The sequence below is a fragment of the Argentina anserina genome, chromosome 5 (genome assembly GCF_933775445.1).
Source record: "Argentina anserina chromosome 5, drPotAnse1.1, whole genome shotgun sequence".
NCBI classification, from domain to species: domain Eukaryota; kingdom Viridiplantae; phylum Streptophyta; class Magnoliopsida; order Rosales; family Rosaceae; genus Argentina; species Argentina anserina.
Window position 1 is genome coordinate 24,023,852 of NC_065876.1, and position 24,186 is coordinate 24,048,037.

At 42.3% G+C, this 24,186-nt stretch overlaps 1 pseudogene; it reads right to left on the reverse strand.

The window, feature by feature from the left end:
- Nucleotides 1–16: 16 nt before the first annotated feature.
- LOC126795785 (F-box/kelch-repeat protein At3g06240-like) lies at nucleotides 17–22,791 on the reverse strand (annotated as a pseudogene).
- Between the last annotated feature and the right edge of the window lie 1,395 nt (nucleotides 22,792–24,186).

Consider the following 24,186-nt stretch of genomic DNA (forward strand, 5'->3'; position numbering starts at 1 on the left):
TCACATGAGATGAGATTCATTGAAATCTCTCAATTCCATGTTCGCCATTCTGCAGAAACTGAAACATTCCCCAAAGATGAACCAACCATAAAGAATGATCATGCATCACAAAATTCAGCAACTGAAAGACAAGTGTGTACCTGAACAACAATAAGAAACTTAGCAATTACGTCAAGTTTAGTTTACACAATCCCATGCCAAATAGGAAAGCAACAAAGACTGCTCAGTTCTCATAATGAACTAACACGTTCCATGCATCCTTCACCTAAAAAGACTCACGAGTCCCAACTGAACTTGATAACGTAAAATTAATGACAATAAAATGAATTTAAGGAATTACTACCACTAGATTTACCAACTTATATTGACACTCAAGAAAGTTCCAAGTTGCATGCCAAATTAAGTATGCTAGTCACCACGAGAAAAAGAGTCTAAAAAATTCTTTCAACATATATTTGTGGATAATCTTGGTTCTAGATTTTTTTTACTGTAAATCAACAGTACCACCACCATAGAGACTATACTAAATCAAAACGTCTTGGACCTACAAATCCTCTACTCAGAAGCTCCATTTCTCTTCAAAATATTGTAGGACTATCAGAATGGCTCACTTGAAATACATAATAAATGTTTGCTAAAATTTCAAACTGACAAGAAAGATAAATCTGTATATATTGCAACTTTAAAGAATCACCACATAAAAAGACACAGGCCTACCTTCTACATATGTCACAGCCTGCATAGTCTCTACATTTCTAATGACCAGAATCCTTTGGATATAACAATGACCAATGAGATTTATTATATACTGATACATATAGCACCATTGGGGCCAGGTTTAAGGGGTTGTATACTAAACTTCATGGTTAAAGAAGTATAATTCATACATATTTCTCATGATTTCTGGTGCTTTTCCTACATCCCAAATTCCATAAGCTCAAATAAATTGTCCATATGCCTCTGCTGATGGAGTTATGTGAAATCCTGAAGCCTATATATACTTTGGCTTCTGTCTCAATCGATGACAACCATTCAGCCTTCTAATATGATATGATGCTATGACTAATCTTAATCGATGACAACCATTTAGCCTTCTAATATGATATGATGTTATGACTAATGAGTAAGCTAACTAGTAAAATTTATGACTTTGGATCTATGAAAGAAATTATTCTAGCGAGATTGTAACAGTAGAAAAGCAAAGGCTAACACAAAATAGAACTGGGAAGCATAAGGTAATTGATAGAAATTCTGAAACAAAAAGAAACTAATTGGAAGCAAGTAAGTTTCATCTCATTACCTCCTCCAGTATTGACCCAAGATTCCTCTCAAGCTGGATCACTCGTTAAAATCGTGATGATCATCCAGTGATACAAGGCTTTCCACGCAGAGACCGGCCTCAATAATGGTAGGATATCCAGGAATCAATATTCCTTGACAGCATAAATCATTAGAATTGTACATTACCAACCCCTTACTTCTGCTGGACTGGAAGAGAGTCTGATCCTCCCCCCCCCCCCCCCCCCCAAGAACCGGAAGGCAGTAAAGAACATGTCATGCCAGAGGAGAATTTTATTTTATTTTAGTCCAAGACTCTGCGACTCTGCGACCCCATACTGTTTCATAACCCAAAACTCATTAATAGGAGTTACATGAGTTGCATCTATAATTTCAGTGATAAATGAATGAGCTATGCAGAGGGTTTCACAGAAAAATAGTCCCAATTGGCGTGAATGCCAGCCTCCAACACCAGAATCAAGCGGCAGCGGAATCTCCATAACCTCCTCTTCTAAACAGAGGAAGACAATCACCCACGAGCCTCGAGTCATCTTCCAGTCTGCTCCTCAACGAAGTCTTCCCATAAGAAGGATCCCATTAGGAGACACACCAACATGTTTGTAGGGAAATCGCCTTTCAATTCGGCGCCATGAACCAGTTTTCAATGCATAGACAATAAAATCCATTCCATCATCTGAGAGCCTCGGATAAATCACTTTATAGTCATCACTGGAGTGATCAAAACCAAACCCATCATAAAACATGAAGAGTCTGCCATCCAACTCTGCAGGTGGAGCTGCCAGTTTCTTATACTTCCTTGTTGCTGCATTACCCACATAATACTCGGAAGGACCAAACCTAAACAACACAAGGCCACAGCAGAAAGATACCAAGCACCAATAGTCAGTTCTATAATTAGAGACCTGTACACCACTGGGCAGTTTGAGTTCAGTCACAACTAGATCGCCATCATAATTGTTAACACCTACCCCTGAACGAGATAATTCCCGGCCAAATCTCCTCTGATTCTGGATGCCGGACTGGTGACCGGCAACTTGGTAATGTCGGCTCTCATGACAGCTAGCAAGTTAGCAACATCTCCGATCTGAACCTCACCATTGACATTGTCCAAGATGGCTCGCTTGAACAATAAATGCATCTTGTGCTGGTCCACATTCCCACATTGAATGAAGAGCCCAACACTTCTCACAATGCGCTTATAAAAGGTCTACGTAGATTACCTAAACATAGTAACGTATTCATATGTCATTTAATTTAGAACTTAAACATCGTTCCAGATTATAACTTAAGCTTCAAAGGGTTATAACTAGTGCAAGAAAGAACACAGATTTACGTGGTTCACTAACGATGTGTTAGCTACGTCCACGGACAGAAGAAGAAAAGTTTTATTAGGTTGAGGAAAAATACAGAACGACATATACACAACACACAATAGGTTGTTTATATACAACCCTAAACCCGATATACTAGTCCTAATAGGAAACCATAACCTAGTATAACCCGATATACTAGTCCTAATAGGAAACCATAACCTAGTATAACCCGATATACAGATTAGCCGCCAGAACAGATTGGATGATTCAAGACATATATTAACAAATCTTCACCTTGACTTGAATCCTCTCACAAATAACAGATGTACCAGACGCACCATAGTGATGCCAGATGTACAGATAACTCCTTCTGCCCCAGACGTCGCCCCCAAAGGGCAACTAACAGCTTGTAACATTTAGCAAATCCAAACAATGTTGGAACTTGCTGTGTGGAACCAACTTGGTGAACATATCAGCGGGATTGTCAGCAGTGCCCACCTTCTTCACCTTAATTCTGTTCTCATCTCTCAGAAAATGATACCTGACATCAATGTGCTTAGTCCTCTCATGATGAACTTGATCCTTAGCTAAACATATTGCACTCAAACTGTCGCAATATACTATAGCCTGATCATGATGCAAACCAAGACTATTGACCAGTCCCCTCAACCATATGCCTTCCTTTGCAGCGGCTGTCAGAGCCATGTACTCTGCTTCAGTAGTAGACAAAGTCACTGTAGGCTGCAAAGTAGCTTTCCAGCTAACAACAGAGCCACCAAGAGTAAAGACATAACCAGTCATAGATCTCCTAGTGTCAACATCTCCAGCATAATCGCTATCTGAATAGCCCGTTACCAAACAGTCTGTATCATTTGTATTACCTCCATAAATGAGACCAACATCAGACGTACCTTTGAGATACCAAAAAATTCTCTTCACAGCCTGCCAATGCTCATTCCCAGGATCGCCCATAAATCTGCTTACAACACTAACAACGTGTGCAAGATCAGGCCTAGTGCAAACCATAGCATACATCAAGCTTCCTACTGTACTAGCATAAGGAACTCGAGACATGTATTCCTTCTCCTCAGCAGATTTAGGTGCAAACGCAGTAGACAGATGAATATTTGCAGCACTTGGAGTATCCAAAGATCTGGATGTAGACATACCAAACATGGATAATATTTTCTGGATGTAGCCTTTCTGTGATAAGAAAAGCTTCTTCTGACTTCTATCCCTGTAAATCTCCATTCCCAAAATTTTTCGGGCTGCTCCCAAATCCTTCATCTCAAACTCTGCACTGAGGAGACCCTTCAACTTCTGAATATCAGACTTGTCTTTTGCAGCTATCAACATATCATCTACATACAGGACCAGATAAATGAGCGAACCATTTGTTAACTTGTTGTAGTAGACACAACAATCATACGGACTCCTGATGTAGCCGATCTCTATCATATAGCTATCAAACCTCTTGTACCACTATCTAGGGGACTGCTTTAGTCCATACAAGGACTTCTTCAACTTGCAAACATAGTCTTCCTTTCCGGGGACTTGAAAACCATCTGGCTGAGTCATGTAAATCTCTTCTTCCAATTCTCCATGTAAGAACGCTGTCTTCACATCTAATTGCTCAAGCTCCAGATTCTGATGTGCAACTATGGCTAGTAGCACCCTGATAGAAGTATGTCTGACCACAGGTGAGAAAATCTCATTGTAGTCAACTCCCTCTTTCTGATGGAACCCTCTTGCAACTACTCGAGCTTTATACTTGATGCCCTCAGCAGATGACAACCCTTCTTGCTTCTTGAAAACCCATTTGCAAGTAATAACCTTTCTCCCCTGATCAGGTCGTTTGGTCAATTCCCAAGTCTGATTTTTCTGAAGTGATTCCATTTCATCTCCCATTGCAGCAAGCCATTGAGCTGACTCTGTACTTGTAACTGCTTCCTTGTAGGTGGACGGCTCATAAGGATCCACCTCTTCAGCAACCTGTAGTGCATAAGCCACCATGTCCTCAAAACCATACCTTGTAGGTGGTTTCCCAAAGTTTGGTCTCCTAGATCGCTCATGAGCCAAACCATGCTGATTAGCAACCATTTGTTCTGATTCTGAATGTAGGTGTTGATCTTCTTGTTGTGGTTCACTCACATCTTCAGTGACTTGTTGCTCCACCTGTTTCTCAACACTACAATTTTCTGATACAACCACAGACTTCATAGTAGGGTTAAACATAGAATTTTCATCAAATATTACATTCCTACTCAATATAACCCTCCTTTCAGATGGAGACCAGATTCTGAAACCTTTAACCCCATCTCCATAGCCTACAAACACTCCTTTTTTAGCTCTTTGTTCTAACTTACCCTCACTTACATGATAGTAAGCAGAGCACCCAAAAACCCTCAGATTGGAGTAATCAGCAGACTTACCAGACCACATCTCATAAGGTGTTTTGAGATGTATACCTGTGTGTGGTCCACGATTTATCAGATAACAAGCAATATTCACCGCTTCTGCCCAGAACCTTCTTTCTAATCCAGCATTAGAGAGCATGCACCTAGCTCTCCCCAGAAGTGTCTGATTCATACGTTCTGCTACACCATTTTGCTGTGGTGTATTCCGGACTGTATGGTGCCTTGCAATACCTTCAGTCTTGCAGAAATCATCAAATTCAGCAGAACAGAATTCCAAACCATTATCAGTTCGCAGCCTCTTGATCTTCTTCCCTGTTTGATTTTCAACTAATGCCTTCCACTGCTTGAAATTCTTGAAGGCGTCACTTTTATGCTTCATCATGAACACCCAAGTCATTCTTGAGTAGTCATCAATCATAGACACAAAATATCTGTGACCTCCCAAAGAGTCAACGCGAGAGGGACCCCAACAATCAGAATGGATATAATCAAGCGTGCCTTTAGTTCTATGAATCGCTTTAGGAAATTTTCTGCGATGTAGCTTCCCAAAGATACAATGTTCACAGAAACTAAAATCCTTGACCTTGTGGCCACCAAGAAGATCATTCTTTGACAGAATTTGCATCCCTCTTTCACTCATATGACCAAGCCTCATGTGCCATAGCTTGGTCATATCATCCTTGTGAACCTCTGATGATGCAACAGCAGCCGAGCCTGACAACGTTGAACCTTGCAGAATATATAAAGTACCTCGCTTGACACCTTTTAGAACCACATTGGTACATTTGTAGACATTTAAAATTCCACATGAGCCTTTGTACTTGAAACCTTTGCTATCTAGAAGACCCAAAGAAATCAGGTTTTTCGTCATGTGTGGAGCATGCCTAACATCATTCAATGTACAGAATTTACCATCATGTGTCCGTATTTTTATTGAGCCAATTCCAACCACCTTACTTGCAGAACTGTTTGCCATAGAAATATTGCCTCCATCTATCTGCTCATAGGTTGAAAACCACTCTCTGCGTGGACATATATGATAAGACGCCCCGGTATCCAAAATCCACACATCCCTGTGATGTATGTGTGCATCTGCAACCAAGGCCAGATCTTCTTCCGAAGTGGTGTCAACTTCTGCTACAACAACAGTACCTGATGCTTTCTCAGACTGCTTCTTCTTCTTTGGACATTCGTTTTTCCAATGTCCCTTCTCTTTACAGTAGTTACAGACGTCATTGGATTTGGAACCCTTTGAAACTGGATTCTTATATTTCTTCTTCCTCTAACCTTTCTGTCCCAAACTTCCACTGGCTACCAACCCTGCAGCCTGACTGTCTGAACTAGTACCGGTCGCCTTATGACGCATATCTCTAGTATGTAAAGATGATCTAACATCCTCCAGAGTCAGAGTATCTCTCCCACCAATAAAAGAATCCACAAAATTCTCATACGACGAAGGTAGAGATACCAACAGAATTAGAGCAGCATCCTCATCATCAATTTTAACATCGATATTACGCAAATCTAATAGAACAGTGTTTAACTGATCTCTTAGAGATGTACCTTCTTCCATACGCAGACCGAACAGACGTCGCTTTAGAAGCAACTTGTTGGTTAAAGACTTCGTCATGTATAGACTCTCAAGCTTCAACCACAGACCAGCCGCAGATTCCTCCTCTGCGACTTCGGTGATTATATCATCTGCAAGGCACAACAGAATTGTCGAGTGTGCCTTCTCCTCCAGACTGGCCATCTCAGCGATTTCTTGATCCCCTGACTTCTTAACCAGCGGCGCCCACATCCCTTGTTGTTTTAACAAGGCTCGCATCTTGATCTGCCATAAACTGAAGCCGTTCCTCCCTGTGAATTTATCAATCTTCACATTCAAACCAGACATCTTTCTTGGCGGAAATCACAACCAGACCAGCTGGCTCTGATACCAGTTTGTTATAACTAGTGCAAGAAAGAACACAGATTTACGTGGTTCACTAACGATGTGTTAGCTACGTCCACGGACAGAAGAAGAACAGTTTTATTAGGTTGAGGAAAAATACAGAACGACATATACACAACCAAGGGTCTAAATATCGGTTATCGGGGTTGTATCGGTTGAGGGACAAAAGGATATATCGGAGATATATCGGGGATATATCGGGATATATCGGATATATCGGATTTGCTAATTTTTAGTTAATATCAATATATTTCGGGATTGTACTAAACAAAGTTGGGCAAATAAAAATATTTAGATGTTTTGACAATGAAATACATAGATAGACAAAATAATACTAGAATAAACATAGATGTCTAAATGATTGATTGAGATGGACATGGATCATAAATTTTCTCATCATCAGACTCGAACTGAAACTCATCATCTCCATTACCTTCATCCTCATCTTCCGATGCAAAATCATCTTCATAAAGCTCCCGTACTTCTCGAAGTTCACTATCCACTTCGGATGCTTCTTGTTGCATTTCCATATCTTCATTACCATTATTTTCAACAAGCCATTCTTGTGCTTCTCTAGCTTCTCTAGCAAGTAAAACCTCTTTTCCTATATTCTTCCTTTGGTTTTTGTTAATAATTTTGGAATTGAATTGAACATAGACCAACTTGCTCATCCTTGTGGCATCTAGTCTATTTCTTTTCTTTGTGTGTATCCCTTGAAATGTGCTCCAATTTCTCTCACACCCGGATGAGCTTGTAGTCAAGGAAAGAATCCTTATTGCCATTTTTTGTAAATGTGGCACACCATTTCCATAAGTGTACCACCATGCAACTATAATAAAATGAAAATAGCTTAGGACATCTATATATATAGCTTTAATGGAAATAAAACATTTCTAATGGAAAAACAAAAAATATAATTCAAGTTGGAATTTAAACAATATAAGTATATAACATAGAGTTTAAACAAAAAACATACCCGGATCAAAGTCTTTCTTGGCACATCCCGATTTAGCCAAATTTCTCCCAAACACACCTTCTTTGTTTCTATACTTAGGCAACTCAACGTTCATGAGGGTTTCTTGAGATTGGTCATCATCGGGAAAGAAGTGCTCAGTACAACAAATACAACCTTGCATGACATCCCCATTCAATCATATGCCTTCATCTTTGAAGAAGTAATAAGGGTTGAAGAAGTAAGCCGCCAAGTGCAATGGACCATCAAGTCGATCACGAGCTTTTAAATCCATAATCTCTAAGATTTGAGCATAATTTACCTCTTGATTGTTGTATACTTCTTTGATCTCCTTCCTTGCTTCTTGTAGCTCTCCATATAGGAAACCCATTGAAGGTCTTTTATCTCCATCAACAAGGCGAAGCACCTTAACTAAAGGTTCAAATACTTGCAAGCAAAGTGAAACCCCATTCCAAAATGACATGCTCATTATGGTAGCAAATACCGCTTTTCCTTTTGAAGTCTTTGAATACTTGCTTTCTTCCCATTCTTTACTTGCAAACAATAATCTCAACAAATGCTTTTTGTTATTCAAACTTTGTAAAGTAAGGAAAGAAGTAGCAAACCTAGTAACTCCCGGCCGCACTAAGTCTTTTTTCTTTGTACAATTCCTCATCATGGCCAATGTCTTGTGATGTGAATAAATGAAGACGGTGAATGCTTTGGCTTTCTCAATTATTACTTGGAACTTAGGTATGCTACCTATTCCTTGAAGCATGAGATTGATGGTATGAGTGGCACATGAAGTCCAAAAAATGTGAGGCCTTGTTTCTTGCAACTTCTTTGCCGCCGCCATGTTGTTGGAAGCATTGTCCGTCACCACTTGTATCACATTCTGTGGTCCAACTTCTTGAATACAATTCTCAATATAAGTAAAAATGTATTCACCGGTATGTGAGTCATTGGAAGCTTCCTTGGAAGATAGGAAAGTTGTGCCCTCTTTACAATTCACACATAAATTCATGATGCTTCTTCTTTTTCCATCACTCCAAGCATCCGTCATGATTGAGCAGCCGGTCTTTGCCCACTCATTTTCTTGATTCTTAAGTGCATTCTTTGTTCTCTCAACTTCCTTGTTCAACAATGGTTCTCTTAATTCATATTGGCTTGGAGGTTTGTAGCCCGGACCATATTGTCCAACCGCTTCACAAAATCTTCTAAAACTATCATTGTCAAGAGCATGGAAAGGAATACCATTTTCATACACCCATCGTGCCAAATATTCATGCACACTTTGTGTTCTTTCTTTACCAAATGCGTCATTGATAACTTGTTGTTTTCTTTTCTTGCCTACATCGGTTGGAGGATGAATAGAAGATGCAAATCTATCCATAGGCCCTCTAATATTTTTTCTTTTTTTTGCTCCGGTAATTTTAACCTCCTCCTCCTCCTCCTCCTCATCACCACCACCATTACCGATATCATCTTCCTCTTCCTCATCTTGGGATGTCAAGTGCACTTCTTCCCTCACTTTTATATCATGGACACTCAAAGCAATTTTCTTTTCTTTCCCTTCCAAGAGAGCCTTTTTACACTTGGCTTTGGCTTCATCATTTGCTTTCTTACATGGGGCAACATTACCCTTTATACCGGCTACGTGCTCTTTCAATCGAGTTATTCCACAAGTACTAACTCTCGTGTGACACAATGTGCAAGTAACCACATTCCTCTTAGTAATATCCTCACAATACCCATACTCCCAACCAACATCATTCGAAGCCGGTCTCCATAATGATTCGGAATTTACTTGTGAAGGGGTAGACGTAGTGGTCATTGGAATAGAACCGGTTGCATTAGAAGCTCTTGAAGAACTAGTACCAACACTTTCAGCCATAACAAGTTCACAAGTTTAAACCTTCAAAACCAAACAATGATGGACCAACATTAGAAGCTCAAATACCACAAAGACAACCCAGAAATTCAGAACTGAAATGAAACTGAAACTGCAACAAAACTATGGTCTTTTTCCAGAAATTCAGAACTGAAATGAAACTGAAACTGCACTATATTTGAACCCAAAAACCTAAACCAACAAGAAACAGGACCATAATCTAACCTAAACCAACAAGGAAGTTCAGGACCAGAATCTAAACCAACAAGAAACAGGCCAGAATCTAACCTAAACCAACAAGAAACAGAACCATAATCTGCCTTGCAGTACTCCCCTGATACTCTAGAGTCTAGACAGCAAACCACACTACAGCAACATCAGCAAACTTAACTAAAAAAACTAGACAATTTAAGCAATCACTACTTGGAAAAACTAAAAACCTAAACCAACAAAGGAAATAAGTATACAGCAATTAGGAGCAGTAGAAACACAGGTAGGAAAGTGCTGCTGCTGCAAGTACCACAAGATAGACACACACAAAAAAAACAGATTAGGGAAAGCATTATCGGATACTGTGGTCACTGCAAGCTGGTACAGGGCAGAAAGATGCTATATAAGCTTGTACATGTCAATATATTTGTTGCCAGAAAAGGAAAAAGCACCAAGATGTACACAACACAGCAAAAGGGTTCAGTATCCATGTGCACGCAGGCTGCAACATACTATCAATATCCAACCATATGTCCACAACTCCACATACAGCAAGTTAAAACCATGGATGGATCTCAGCCATCCTACAATAACTGTACATACCTATGCTAAAGTAATTGTAAAGCATTCCCACACGGCCACACCAATACCACCAGCAATATAGGCTCTGGAAAAAGCAAATACTATAGAGCAGAAATCAACAAGGAAGAAGAAATTTGGAATCAACCAGGAGACAGGTAACATAGTTACACAGTGTAAGCAAAACTAATTACACTCTACTGACTCTAGGTACAATGACACTCTAGCAATTTACTTCAAACTAATAAAACCTTTTGTAACTCATACTTTAAGCACAAATGAAAACTGTGAACTGGAATCACACGAGCACTAATTTACATACATAGACTCTTGCTTGCAGTAGAAACAGAGAGGTACATACATGCAGTCTTTCTCTTCAAACTGGACATTCTTGCTACAAGTACTGAAATTACACTGGTTCACGTTAACTAGTCTCAATAATCATACATTTGGCTACACAGCCTACACATCCGAGTTCCTTATATCCAACTAATCCAAGAATCAAAGATAAAATTCACACAAAAACAGAATACACAAGCATGTAAGGGGTTCCAACCGCATAAATTAACAAGAAAATGAAGAAAAATTACTTGTTGGCCTATTGCGAAACCGCGATGGCGATGGAGACGGCGTTGACGATGGCGATGGCGATGGCGATGGAGACAGCGATGGCGATGGCGATGGAGACGGTGATGGCGATGGCGATGGAGATGGCGATGGTGATGGAGATGGCGACGGCTCTCTTCTCAGAATCGGATACCCCCTGGTGAGGTGAGGACCGTGAGGTGAGGCAATGGCGATGGCGATGGCTCTCTTCTCGGAATCGGATACCCCAGGTGAGGTGAGGCGATGTCGATGGCGATGGCTATGACGACGGCGACATCGACGGGGAGAGCTCTTCTTGAAGGCTGAAGCAGAGATCCAGAGATCCAGTCTTCCAGATCGAATCGACGACGTCGAAGGTCGAAGGTCCAAGGGGAGAATGCGAGATGGCGACGACGGGTTTTGAACTTTTGATTATGCAAAACTGAAATTGCATCAAACGACGTCGTTTTCACAACAAATAACCTACCGATATATCGGGGTCAATATCGGGTCAACCGATATATCGCCGTTGACTATATTTTATGCGTTGACCGATAAATTTGGACCGATATGCCCTTATCGTATCGGATTCTAAATATCGGCGATATATCGGCCGATATATCCGATATTTTGAACACTGTACACAACACACAATAGGTTGTTTATATACAACCCTAAACCCGATATACTAGTCCTAATAGGAAACCATAACCTAGTATAACCCGATATACAGATTAGCCGCCAGAACAGATTGGATGATTCAAGACATATATTAACAGTAACGTATTCATATGTCATTTAATTTAGAACTTAAACATCGTTCCAGATTATAACTTAAGCTTCAAAGGGTCAAAGACCGGCGCACCGTTGGCCCTTTGACTTGACACGGGTTGTGTGCAGGTCCTACTGAGCTAACACATCAGAATACAAGGCCATGAGAAGTTAGGTCATTCGGATTTAGCATTCGTAACATTTGGCGCTAGAAAGAGGGTCCTTGTCAGCACGGTCCTTCTAGGTTGAACAACAAATGACCATCCTTAATAAAAATCCATCCCCTCGCCGATTCCCTCCCCAGGAGGTGGACATCCTGCTCTCGCTCTCGCTATGGTTGTTTCCCGATTCAGAACCAACGACTGGAGGGCTGTCCTGGATCCCATTCACTGACCCCTAAACGACGTTAGAGATGGCGCTCTAGGATGCTGCAAGGGTTCAAGCCGAAAAAGAGAAGGAAGAGCAACTCCTCCGGGAGGCTCTCGAAAGCTGGATCGGGATGGACAAAGCTTTGGAAATAGCACGTCAACGGTATCTCAACCCGATGCCATGGATTTCGCCTGTGACGAAAACTTCTGAGGCGCCGCTACCGTTGGGGCAACAACGCAGAACAGCAAGTCACGTAATTGATGCTCTTTGCATTTTGATAGGCCGCCCCCCAGTATGTGATGTACATGGACCTGGAGGATCCCGGGATGAATGAGAACGGCCAGGAGGCCCCGGCGGAGCCTCAGCCAGTACAGGAACTCCAAACTCGACTCTTGCTCCAGATGAATGAGACATTGGAACGTTTAACCACCAAAGTAGATGAAATTGATACCGGAAATGTGCCTCGTCCGCTGCATGGGGGGTATGGAGGCCGTGCTGGCCCGTTTACCCCGTAGGTACACGCGAAGCAACGCCCGTCGGGGGACAAGCCGCTCAAGGTCACCAAGTATAACGGGCATTCTGACCCATACACGCACTTAGAAAACTTCTAGTCGACATTGGCAAGTACACACTACACAGACGCCCAGTCGTGCCATGCCTTCTAAGAAATACTAACGGATGAGGCCCTGAGCTAGTTTCTCAGTCTGCCCCTGGGTTCAGTAGACAGTTTCACTCAGCTTACAGAGAAGTTTTTCAACCGCTTTATCCTGCAAGCCAATGTGCACCATGATACTAACTCCCTGTTCAAAATACAACAGGGGAGAGATGAAAGTCTCCGAGACTTCTTATCTCGATGGCAAACCGCCACTGGGCGGTGCTAGCCAGAGACCTCGGGGCGACTAGTAAGGTGAGCTATTGAGCTTGGGGAATTTGATGATAGAGCGTTTTGTTAGAACGTCTATAAAATATCCTGAAAAACATCATCGTTAGTATAGAATAAGCAGGGATCGTTCAGTCCGGGGAATCAAAAGGGCCTTAACACTTATCATGTTATTGGGGGATTTGATTTGGATTCTAAAACTACAACGTAAATAAATCCTAAATTACTTATATACAATTGATCAACCATTCATCACATAACCAAAACACGAATTCTACTCAAGAAACATGTATGACACGTATAGAACAACATATAGGCAACAAGTATTTCGATTATCTCTAAGTCCATTTCAATTTCAATTCCAATTCTAATTAGAGTCCGAAGCGGTTCATCTAATCGTTAAGACTTCTTATTTATTTAGAATCAACGAAGCGTTCAATCCTAAACATATGCTAAAAAGAGTTCAACATAACGAAGCGTTCTAGTTAAACAACAAAGTAGCACATAAGCACATTAAGTCGAATTGGAGACATGTAAGCAAGCATGGCGTCACTCATCTTGATTAAGCATGCAAATTCTTAGAACTATCACAACCCTAAACAAGTATCAATAATTGAAACACGAAGTGCATATTCAATCAAATAACACTTTGGTGAATGAAATCGCAACCTTAGGAGAACCATGACCTTGGCTTCCTCAAGCATTGATTTAGATGCACAAGTTCAAGGAATTAATTGAAATAAAACCTAAATTAATTTCGAAACCCTACTGCCCATAGCTATTATACACGGATTCATACATCTTTCATGAGTTTATACAATCAAAACATAAAACCAAATAAGTCTAAATTTATGTTCTTCATATATAAAACCGAAAATAACATCCAATGATTCATACAATAAATTCGAAATTTGCAGAAAACCAAAAGAAAATTTATAAGCCATGGATGAATTACACATTAGAAACCTTGAAGGATGGAGGAAGATGAATTCGGTGGTGGAAGAGGCAAGAGGATGGCACGGCAAAGTGGAGAATGGATGAAGTTTTTGGCTCGAATTTTCTGGGTATTTTTGGGCAGCAATTCAGCTGTGTTTATGAGAGAATGGTGATGATTTTTATGAAGGGAGACCGTGCCTTATATAGAGGAAGGAGGAGAGGAGAGGTTGCTAGGGTTTTTTATGGGCTGGATCAAGGAGATTACACGGCTGTGATCTTTTCTCTTTAATTTGATCGAATGGCTCTCCTTGTCTTCCTTGTAAAACAAGCTCTTATCTCCTATTTCTTCTAGGGTTACACGGCATGGGATGGACTCCTTTTTCTTCTCTAATTCGTGCATTATCTAATCTATTCTCCTCTTGCACGGCATGGATTCTTTTTCCCATCCAATTATCTCTTAAATCTGAAAATAAGAAAAGAAAACATAAGTAAGAGATAATTCTTTCGAAAATTATATCTTAATCTAGACATTTGTTGTCTTAAAAAGACACATGTAATAGATGAGCTCAACTAGATTAGGAAAGTTTCTAATTTGCAAAAAGAAAACTTACTAGAATAAGTAGTTACTAGAACATGAAAGTTCATTTAGGAAAGTTTTGTTATAAGAGTTTGAGTTCAAGTAGGACTTTCCAAAATGGTACGTTTCCTAGTCTAACAAGGATTCCTAATGCAAACATGACTCTCAAGATATCGCCAATGCGACCAAAACGTAGAAAGATGACGACTTCTAATCCAACTAGATTTCCTAGTCCTATAAGGATTCATACTCAAAGTAGGACTCTAGACCTATTGTGACTCAATGACTCAATATTACAACAATAAGGGCTAAGCAAAGTATAAATGGAGGTAAAAACATATTAAAACGCAGCACAAAGTGCTCCTATCATTTGACATCCACTTCAAGTCTAGGACAACGCTGAAGGGTCAAGCCTTCACTGATTTTATGCAAAGTTAATTCCACCATAGGGAACCATAGATGAAAATACCACTGAGGCCATTGAATCGGTACTAGCGTGAGATTTCTATATGGATAGTTCTGCCAACAAGAACTTCAGTGGAGCATGAATAATTATCATTGATCCGGAAGGGAATGAGTACCCTTACGCCCTCCAATAAGCCTTGATCACCGAGATACAACTATGTTGAGAGTTAGAGGCCACTAGAACTCGAGTTATCAGAGACTCTCAGCTGTTGGTCAACCAAGTTGATGGCAACTACCAATCCCACCACCCCGGCTCATCTCGTTTCAGAATCTGGCCGGGTCGTTACTGCAAAAATTTGACTCTTTTGAAATGAAGCGGAAACCCAGAGCCAAGAATATAGGGCGGATGCCCTAGCATGGCTAGCCACCACCGAGCCCAGAACGACAACGCCAGGGGTTCATGTAGAAACCTTGGACCGACCATGTATCTCCAGGACTTATTTGAAGATTTTCTTCATTGAACAACTCCCATCGTCTTCTTAGATGGCCTTCCGGACCGGTTAATACTGGCCCACCATGGAAGCAGACTCAAAGGCTATAGTCGAGGCGTGCGTATAATGCCACCAATACGCTAACTACTCCCACTACCTTTCGGTCCCGCTTTCTGTCATTGTGTCTCCCGTCTTATTTGCACAGTGGGGACTTGATCTGATTAGAGAACTACCAACCGCCCTGAGACAATTCAAATAAGTCATTGTGGCGGTCAATTACCACAGTAAGTAGATAGAAGCCGAGCCAATGTCCAAGATCACCACAGACCAGGTGACAAGTTTCTTATGGCGGTGTATTTATTGTTGTTTCGGGATCCTCAAGGCATTTGAGATAGATAATGACACCCAGTTTGATAACAATAAATTCCGAAAGTTTGCTCACAAGAACGACACCACCGTTTCTTACGCTTCGCCAACGCACCCTCAGACCAATGGTCAGGTCAAGGCTATAAACAAACTCATCAAGCAAAACCTGAAGAAGCAACTCGATGAGGCTACAAGACTTTGGGCCCTGAAGTTCTCGGAGGTATTGTGGGCACTCCGAACCACTCCAACTGTCGAGAAAATTCTAACCCTTGGACGTTAATAATAAACAACGCATCGCCAAACACTACAACAAGAGGGTACACCTGACCACTGTCGATCGGTGATTGGGTCATGAAGGAAGTTATACCCCGACCTCTAGGTTTAAACCCCAAGTGGAAAGGTCCCATGGAAATTATTGAAGCTGTTGCCCTAGCTAAGTTCTACCTCCGGGACACATTTGGCCGAAAGTGATCACACCCATGGAACGCCCAGCATCTCTATTATTTCCCCAAGTAGTTTGCGACAGGTCAACAAGTCGCCCGGAAGCAACAGTGGCCCGGTATATTATCTCCCGTTTCCAAGTTTGTTTTGCCAAGTTTATTTTTCTCCAATGATTTACTATTGTACTATTTGTCATATGGATGTGGTCAAACAAAAAAGTTATTTTCAGACAGTATTTGCCTTTAGTATCTCCATTTTATTCTCAATTTTCATTGATCTCCATATCATTATTAGGCTATTTGTCTTACAGATTTTGCCGCCTATTCAAGTTCTACTTACACATATTGCATCAGGTCAATCATAAAAGAACAAGTCATATGGCAAAAACAACTATTTCATTCAAATGATCCGGCCGAGCCGGCGGTAGTTACACTTGTGCAAAAAAAAAAAAAGTAAAATACAAAAAGGGGGAAAGCAAACAAGTCTCCACCTCGGCCGCTTAACCCCTCGCGCGGTCTCGACCTTGCCCCATCATAGGCCGGCCGCCCTTCGGATGAAGACTCGCCCGAATCTGGACCCCGGAGAAGGAAGTGACCACTCTTTGCATGACCCCATGCCCCAAACCCCCGGAGGGAAAGGGAACTGAAGCATTGGCCCAGGGACTTGGGACCGGGAGCTTGGCACTGCCCAGATTTGGCTCCAGAGTTGGACGCTTTCTCATTTTCTTTGTCTCTTCGCACCTCCACGAGCCAGAGGCTCGGCGCCGGAAGATTGTTGCTCTCCGGTCTCTCTCCTTCAACACCTTTCTGCAACTCTTCCATCTTGGCCGCATGGGCATTAATCTCCTCGAGGTAGATCTGTGCCTTGTCAAAATCGACAGATCCCACCTTGACCTCTCCTCCTTGACCCGCTTCAAGAACTCATCCTCCCAGGTATCCCACAACTTCCTCACACGCTCTTGCTCCACCTTTGGCCTTATGTTTAGCTAGGCAGTCGCGACAGCTTGCAGTTGCCTTCTCAGCCCATTGATCTCCTTGTTCAAAGCCGCCGCATGCTTCCCCTCAAAGACCTTCTTCACCTCTTCCCATTGCGTCCTTTTCTGCTCCTAAGCTCTCAACCGGGCCTCCATCGTGGCGACCGACTTTTGCCTTATGTCACTCTCCACCTTCATGGTCGCTAACTCTTCCTCCACTTTCGCCAGCTCCCCGACCAGGTCTGCCACCCTAGTATCGCTAGCAGTGACAGACTCCTTACTTTTCTGGAGATCCACCCTTAGTTCCTCCACCGCAAAGTTCGCCTTGGCTAACTACATCGAGTACACCGCTTGCTGATCTTCATGCTCTTTCACCCTTATCAGGAGTCATTGGTTCGCCGCCACATACTCCTTGATGGTCCTCTCTTTCTCCTCCACCTTGCCCCGGGCATGCGACTCCACCACCTAAGGACCACAACCAGCCAGTCGAAAATGACAACCTTTAGAACAAAAAAAAAAACTGGGGACAAGAACCAGGGAGGGAACAGGGACGTACCTGGACCAAATTTTTCTCAACCTTCGGGATGTTCTCCGCTGGGTCCTCGCTATGCCGAAGGGTGGGCCCCTGGCACATATTCCCCATGTGTTTACCATGCGGTGCATGTGGGGTGCTAGCTCCCCGGCCCCGGCCAGACTCGCCATGACATTGGACCGGATCTCCCCACTGGAGGACATTGATTTTTGGCTCTCCTACCCCTTGGTCCAACCCCTCGCCACGTCACCTCTTTTGACGAGGCCTCCGGGGCATCAATAACCGCCTCATATTCCTCCACACCATCCATGTTCCTTCCCAATTCCTCCCACGTTGCATCAGCCGCCCGCTCATCCCCCTCCAACTGTGCTAAGACAATGCTTCCTCCGGCACAACCTCTTATATGGATGACTCCCCAAAGATCTCTCTCTCCCCCTCCGACTCAAACTCCAACTCCACCACTTCCCTTCTCGCCTAGTGACCCGACACAGGTCCCTACACAACCCTCGGACCTGAGCCGGCTCCACCACACCTTCCGGACCCATAAATGGTTCTCTGGTAATCGCCAATCCCCATTACGTCACCACCTCCTCCGAAAATTCCAAGTACTCCTCCACCAACAGTAGTATCTGGTAGAACACCTTGTCGTCAAACAAATGTGGCGCTGCGGGAAATGTTTGTAAGGTTTTCACGTCCACATCGAATTTGCTTCTCCAGGGCCACATGGACCTTATCGTCTGTTAGAAGGTCATAGGGACCGGGGTTCTTCCTTCGGGGCATCGCGGCCTCCACTGACACCTTTGCAAAAACAATAACTTATCAGCACAAATCACAAAAACCGAGCAATCACGCCAGACTGCGGAGTGTTGAATTATCAGGCTATTTCTCGATACAGTAGAACTTGTAAACCCTCGGCCGGCACAACCAGAAGGTCGACCGGTCCGTCGGTGGAAACGTTATAATGCACCTAGTCAGCCCCTTCTCCATCCGCGGGGTGAGATTGGTCTTTATCGAAATTGCAAAAACAACCAAGTGTTAAAATACGTGTTACTTTACAATGCACAATACCACGGATAGGGGGATACACTTACTTATCGGCTAAAATGACCTGGGCATAATAAAATGCGTATCCAAATTCTGCCACGCCTCGTCCATGATGAACACCTGTTTTCGCCAATGGCCAGGGGTGCCACTCGGCAGGTTATTCACTAACGGGGAGTACTTCTGACCGCGAGTGGCTAACCTCATGCAGCCCTCTCTCCCCGCCTTGTCGGAGTACTTGAGCCCTTAGATTTTCTGAAACTCCCTACAACACGGCTTATGTTTCCTCAGAGCCCGGAAGATGACCATGGTCCCCAGCAACTGCTTCCACATGTTGGGGTCACCTATCTCTGGGCAATATTGAGGCACGACAGTGTGTACTGCACACACTGAGGTAATGGGAAAGATAATATGCATACTAGGGCATGCTTCGACACACAACACGTGCCCGTGGGCGAATCGTGTGCCAGTTCCCCCTCTGGCAGGGGTCTCAGAACGACCTCCTCCAGAATCTTTAACAGCGCCCGCATCGCCGCTATCCCCTACTTCATGGCGCTTCTCCCGGGGTGGTTTACACATTGGTCCCCCAACCAAAACACTTCCTCTCGTGCCCCACTGGAACCCGCCTCAGTGTGTCTCCTTTCTGCCATTTCTTAGTTACCTGAAACAAAAGACCGAACAGGTTACTCGACGACCTCACATCACTCTCAAATGACATACTCCTGGTGTGGCCTTCTCCCCAACTCACAGTCTGCTCCAGCATGTTTGAAGCGGGAACGCTCGATGAAACATCGTCCCCACTCCAAATCACTCTGGTCGACTTCCCCATTTGCTATAACCCCCAGATCAATACACATTATCCCAGAGCTCTAAATATCTACCCCAAACACAAAACAACCAAAATTTAGTTCGAGAGCATACCTCTGATGGTTGGTTTCGGAGTTGTAGTTGACTTCGATGGTTGCAAACGCCGATTTCTTTGCAGTATTCTGAATAAAACCGCCGGAAATCTCTCTCTCTCTATCCTCTTTCTCTTCTGCTTTCAATTTTCGTTTTATATTTCCACTCTCAAACAACAACGAAAAGAAACCCAGTCTTCTCTCCCTCTATTTATACGCGTTTCAATTCATCTAGGCCGTCGAACCCAAAAGTCAGCACCCATCGGATGACCGACACATGCCCTACTACCCACAGAACACCTTGGTTCCCAAACCGATACGCCCCACGCGTGCATATAACCTCATACAACCATAACTGACCCCACTCGCCTCACTTCCCCTAGCGTCATCATGCCTGCCTACGCCTCGTTCCCAGTATGGTTCCCACTCATGTCCCTCGCATTAAATGCTAGGCCCCCAGGGCGGGCTGACCACTTGCTCCAGGAAGCTTGGTATGTTTTACTTGGGACATTGTAATATCTTGAATATTTCAAGGGTAAAGTAATGGCTATTGTTTATGTTTTGAATAAAATATAATGGATTGGAAATATATTCATACGTGGTGGATATTAGTAACAATCAAATTTGCTAGTTTTTATAGTGGTATCAAGTAATAGTTCGCATACGGTAAAACGTAGATAAATGTACATAATATTTGTGGAATTAAAGGTCATGAAGAGGACAACTTAGATACGAAATAAAATTGAGATTGGTTTGTATTAGAAATGTGAATGTAGTGTAATGGGTGACATTATATTGGGTTCACCTATTACAATTTAATAACTAGTTGTTGTCATTTAGGAAATATGTCTATAGCAATATATCGAGGATAAAGAAGAAAATCCCAGGAGGACGGTGGTAGAGGGATATATATCCAAATTAAGGAAAAGAGTCCATATCTCATGTCGGGGGAGAAACACGCTTCACTCTCTCAGTAAACCGACTCGACTGCAGCTTCGCCGACCTAGGAATCTGACGACCTCGCGCCGCCGTCAGGCCACCTCCGGTCGCGCAACGTCTCTTTCTGGACCACCTCGGCGTTGCCAATACCCTCTAAGATTTGGCTTCTCCGATGGGTGACCGTGAAGAAAGAATTACAGTGACAAACTTTAAAGTGACACATGCATTTCCAATCGCCAATTCGATAGCTTTGGGTATGAAAATCAGTCCTCTTGTCGTCCTTACCATTCTGGTGGTTTTAGTTTTGTAAATTAATCAAATTTTAAACTAATTCAATTATTGCTTTTCTGGGTTCTTGTTCATCGTTGTTTTTCGATGGAATCGACCCTTGCGGCCTTTCTTAGCTTTGGTCATGTCTTTTAGCGTTCTGTGTGGGACTTTAAATCGTTGAGGAATCTTTCTAAAAATAAATTGTGTGAGATTAATGATAGTGGTACATTAGAACATCTTGATTCCAATTAATCTCTATTAATTCGGGTCAGGGTGTCACATACATCCCTTGACTGGGAACTTTGGGGGTTGACCACCATACGCCGAATTGAATTAAATCACCGACCCGGCTAGTTAACCCACGTGCCTAGTCCTAAGATCCTAGGTCACTCCAGGTCTATGGGTGCTCCGGAGGCTAGCTAACCCGCATGTCTAACTCCGACTGTTAGTTAACCCGTGTGTCTAACACTGAGACCCTAGGCCACTCTCCAGGTCCTAGGCCACACTCCAGCTGTGAGGATGCTCGAGCATTCAGTTAACCCATATGACTGATATAAAAGTCTTTGACCACTCGATCAATGGATGTCCGGGGGATAGTTAACCATCGTCCCTAGCCCCGACATCCTAGGTCACACTTCGGATCCATGGATGCTCCAGATGATAGATAACACCCAAGGTTAGCCCCTGAGGTCCTAGGTTACTCTCCGAATATGGACGCTCTGAGTGTTAGTTAACCCATGAGCCTGACATCGAGCTTCGACGCCACACAACTGGTCAGCCCGGGTCTCGAGCGATTTGAACTTAGAAATTTGCGCCGAAAATAAAAATATGAAACTCCCCACCCAAGAAATATCCTCGACTGGAGACTAGGGGACTTGTTAATATCTTCCCCTGAACGGGGTAATTTCCGGCCAAATCTCTTCTGATTTCGGTCGCCGAACCAGTGACCGGCAACCTGGTAACGCCGGGTGTTATGACAACTAGCAATGTAGCAACATCTCTGATCTGAACCTCGTCATTGACACCACCCAAGGTCGGTCGCCTGAACAATAAATGGATCTTGTGTTAGTCCACATTCCCACATTGAAGGAAGAGCCCAACACTTCTCTCAATGTGCATATAAAAGGTCCACATAGATCACCTAAAAATGGTAACATATTTCTAAGTCTTTAACTCTCGAACATAAAATCTGTTATGAATTCTAACTTAAGTTTCAGAGGGTTGAAGGTTGGCGCACCGCTAGTCCTTTGACTTGACACATGTTGTGTGCAGGTCTCACTGGGCTGACACATTAGAATACAAAGCCACGAGAAGTTAGGTCCCCCAGATTTAACACTCGTAATAGTAATCATCACCAATAACACCAACATTGCTATTATTATTATTATTATTATTATTATCAACACCATTCAGAAAGGGATGATCCTTATAATGAATGAGAAACTCATCAAGGTCGAAAGAGTAGAATGCATCGTGTTGGTAAACAATAAATACGAGTTTTCTTCTCTGGTGAAACAGATGCTCATCTTCAGTGGCTTTGTTAAAATGCATCTTCACGAATTGGGGGTCTACGATTAGAGAGAGCCAAGACTTGGATACACACCTGAAGTGACATAAAGACTTGACTAGCAACCGCGAGAGAATTTCAGGTATGATCTCCGACGGCAAGCTATGACAGACCCTTGTCGGCTCGTCCGCCATGGCCTTCGAGACAACACTGGGTTTCTGTTAGGGTAAACAAGTGAGATGAAGACTGACGAAAGTCAATTTGACGAGTGGTATATATTTTGCACAAAATAAGTCAATGTGGTCTAATACGAAGACTCCGCTCTTAGTTTGATTATGTTATCTTTGCATATATTTACCGCGACACTAACTTTTTTTTTTTTTCTGAAAACGGGAAGACCCGTTAGGTAAGAGGATCATTCTCAACCATATTATTAATAATATCGGGTTAGGACACCGAGAGGGACATATTGCCTAAATCTCGCAATGTCGTACAATCATCCTCCAAGAGGACATCTCGAATAACATCTGGTGTATCATCTCTCCAATAAGGGTAAATTCCTTTTTACCTGAAATATGACAAATCAGACAATTTAGTACCTAATGTTTCAAAGAGAATGGTTTGGTACTTGAAGTTAGGTTTAATAGGACAATTTGGTACTTTATGTTGACTTCTTTGTTAAATATAGAGGGTAAAAATGGCATTTACATATTATTTATCAAAATAAAAATACAAATAGAATTTTATGGGTTCAAGACTAATTTCTATCACGTACCAATTCATCACTTTGTATCGTTTGCGAAAAAATAAACATGAATTAATTTTAACCTTTAATTGAAGGTGAAAAAAGTAATTTACCCATCCAATAATCATCTATATTACTTCTACTAGCAATGGCTAATCTATATGCTACGTACTCCATTTGCTTCTCTAACTTTACCTTGAGACTAACTTTGTAGCGGATCGATTAGTGGATTTCGTTCATCAATCATGCAACTGAGATTATATGGTTTCTTTGTCCCACTCTATATTCCAATGTTCTAATTGGATCTGTTGGAAAAGGAGTAGATAGAGGTTTCGTTTTATAGTGTTGTTTAGGGGTGGGCATGGGATGAGATTGTGATAATCCTATGGCATGTTCTACTATTTAAACTCAGGACGGGCCTTGCATTTTTTTAAATTTTATCCCACCGGGATCGGGACGGGACAAGCTCAATTCCACCATCATAGGAATTTGAATAAAAACCTATATCTTTATTTTTCATCAACAAATTTAACATTCAACAATGAAATTTTAATAAAAAAATGCACATAATATTCTAAAGTACTACCAACTACCATCATTATATAGATGGTTTAACTACAAAGTTATTAAGAACATGAATTATTTTCATTTTGGCACTAATATATAATGATTTTAAAGTTTTTATTAAAAGTGGGACCGAACTTGAACTATTAGTCCCGCAACTCATCCCACCGTAATCAAATGGGACAAGATCAGAATGGGATTGACATTTTCCTAGTTCTATCCCATCTCATCCGAGTAAATTTCGGAACGGGTTTGAGATTACGAGAATTTATACCCACCC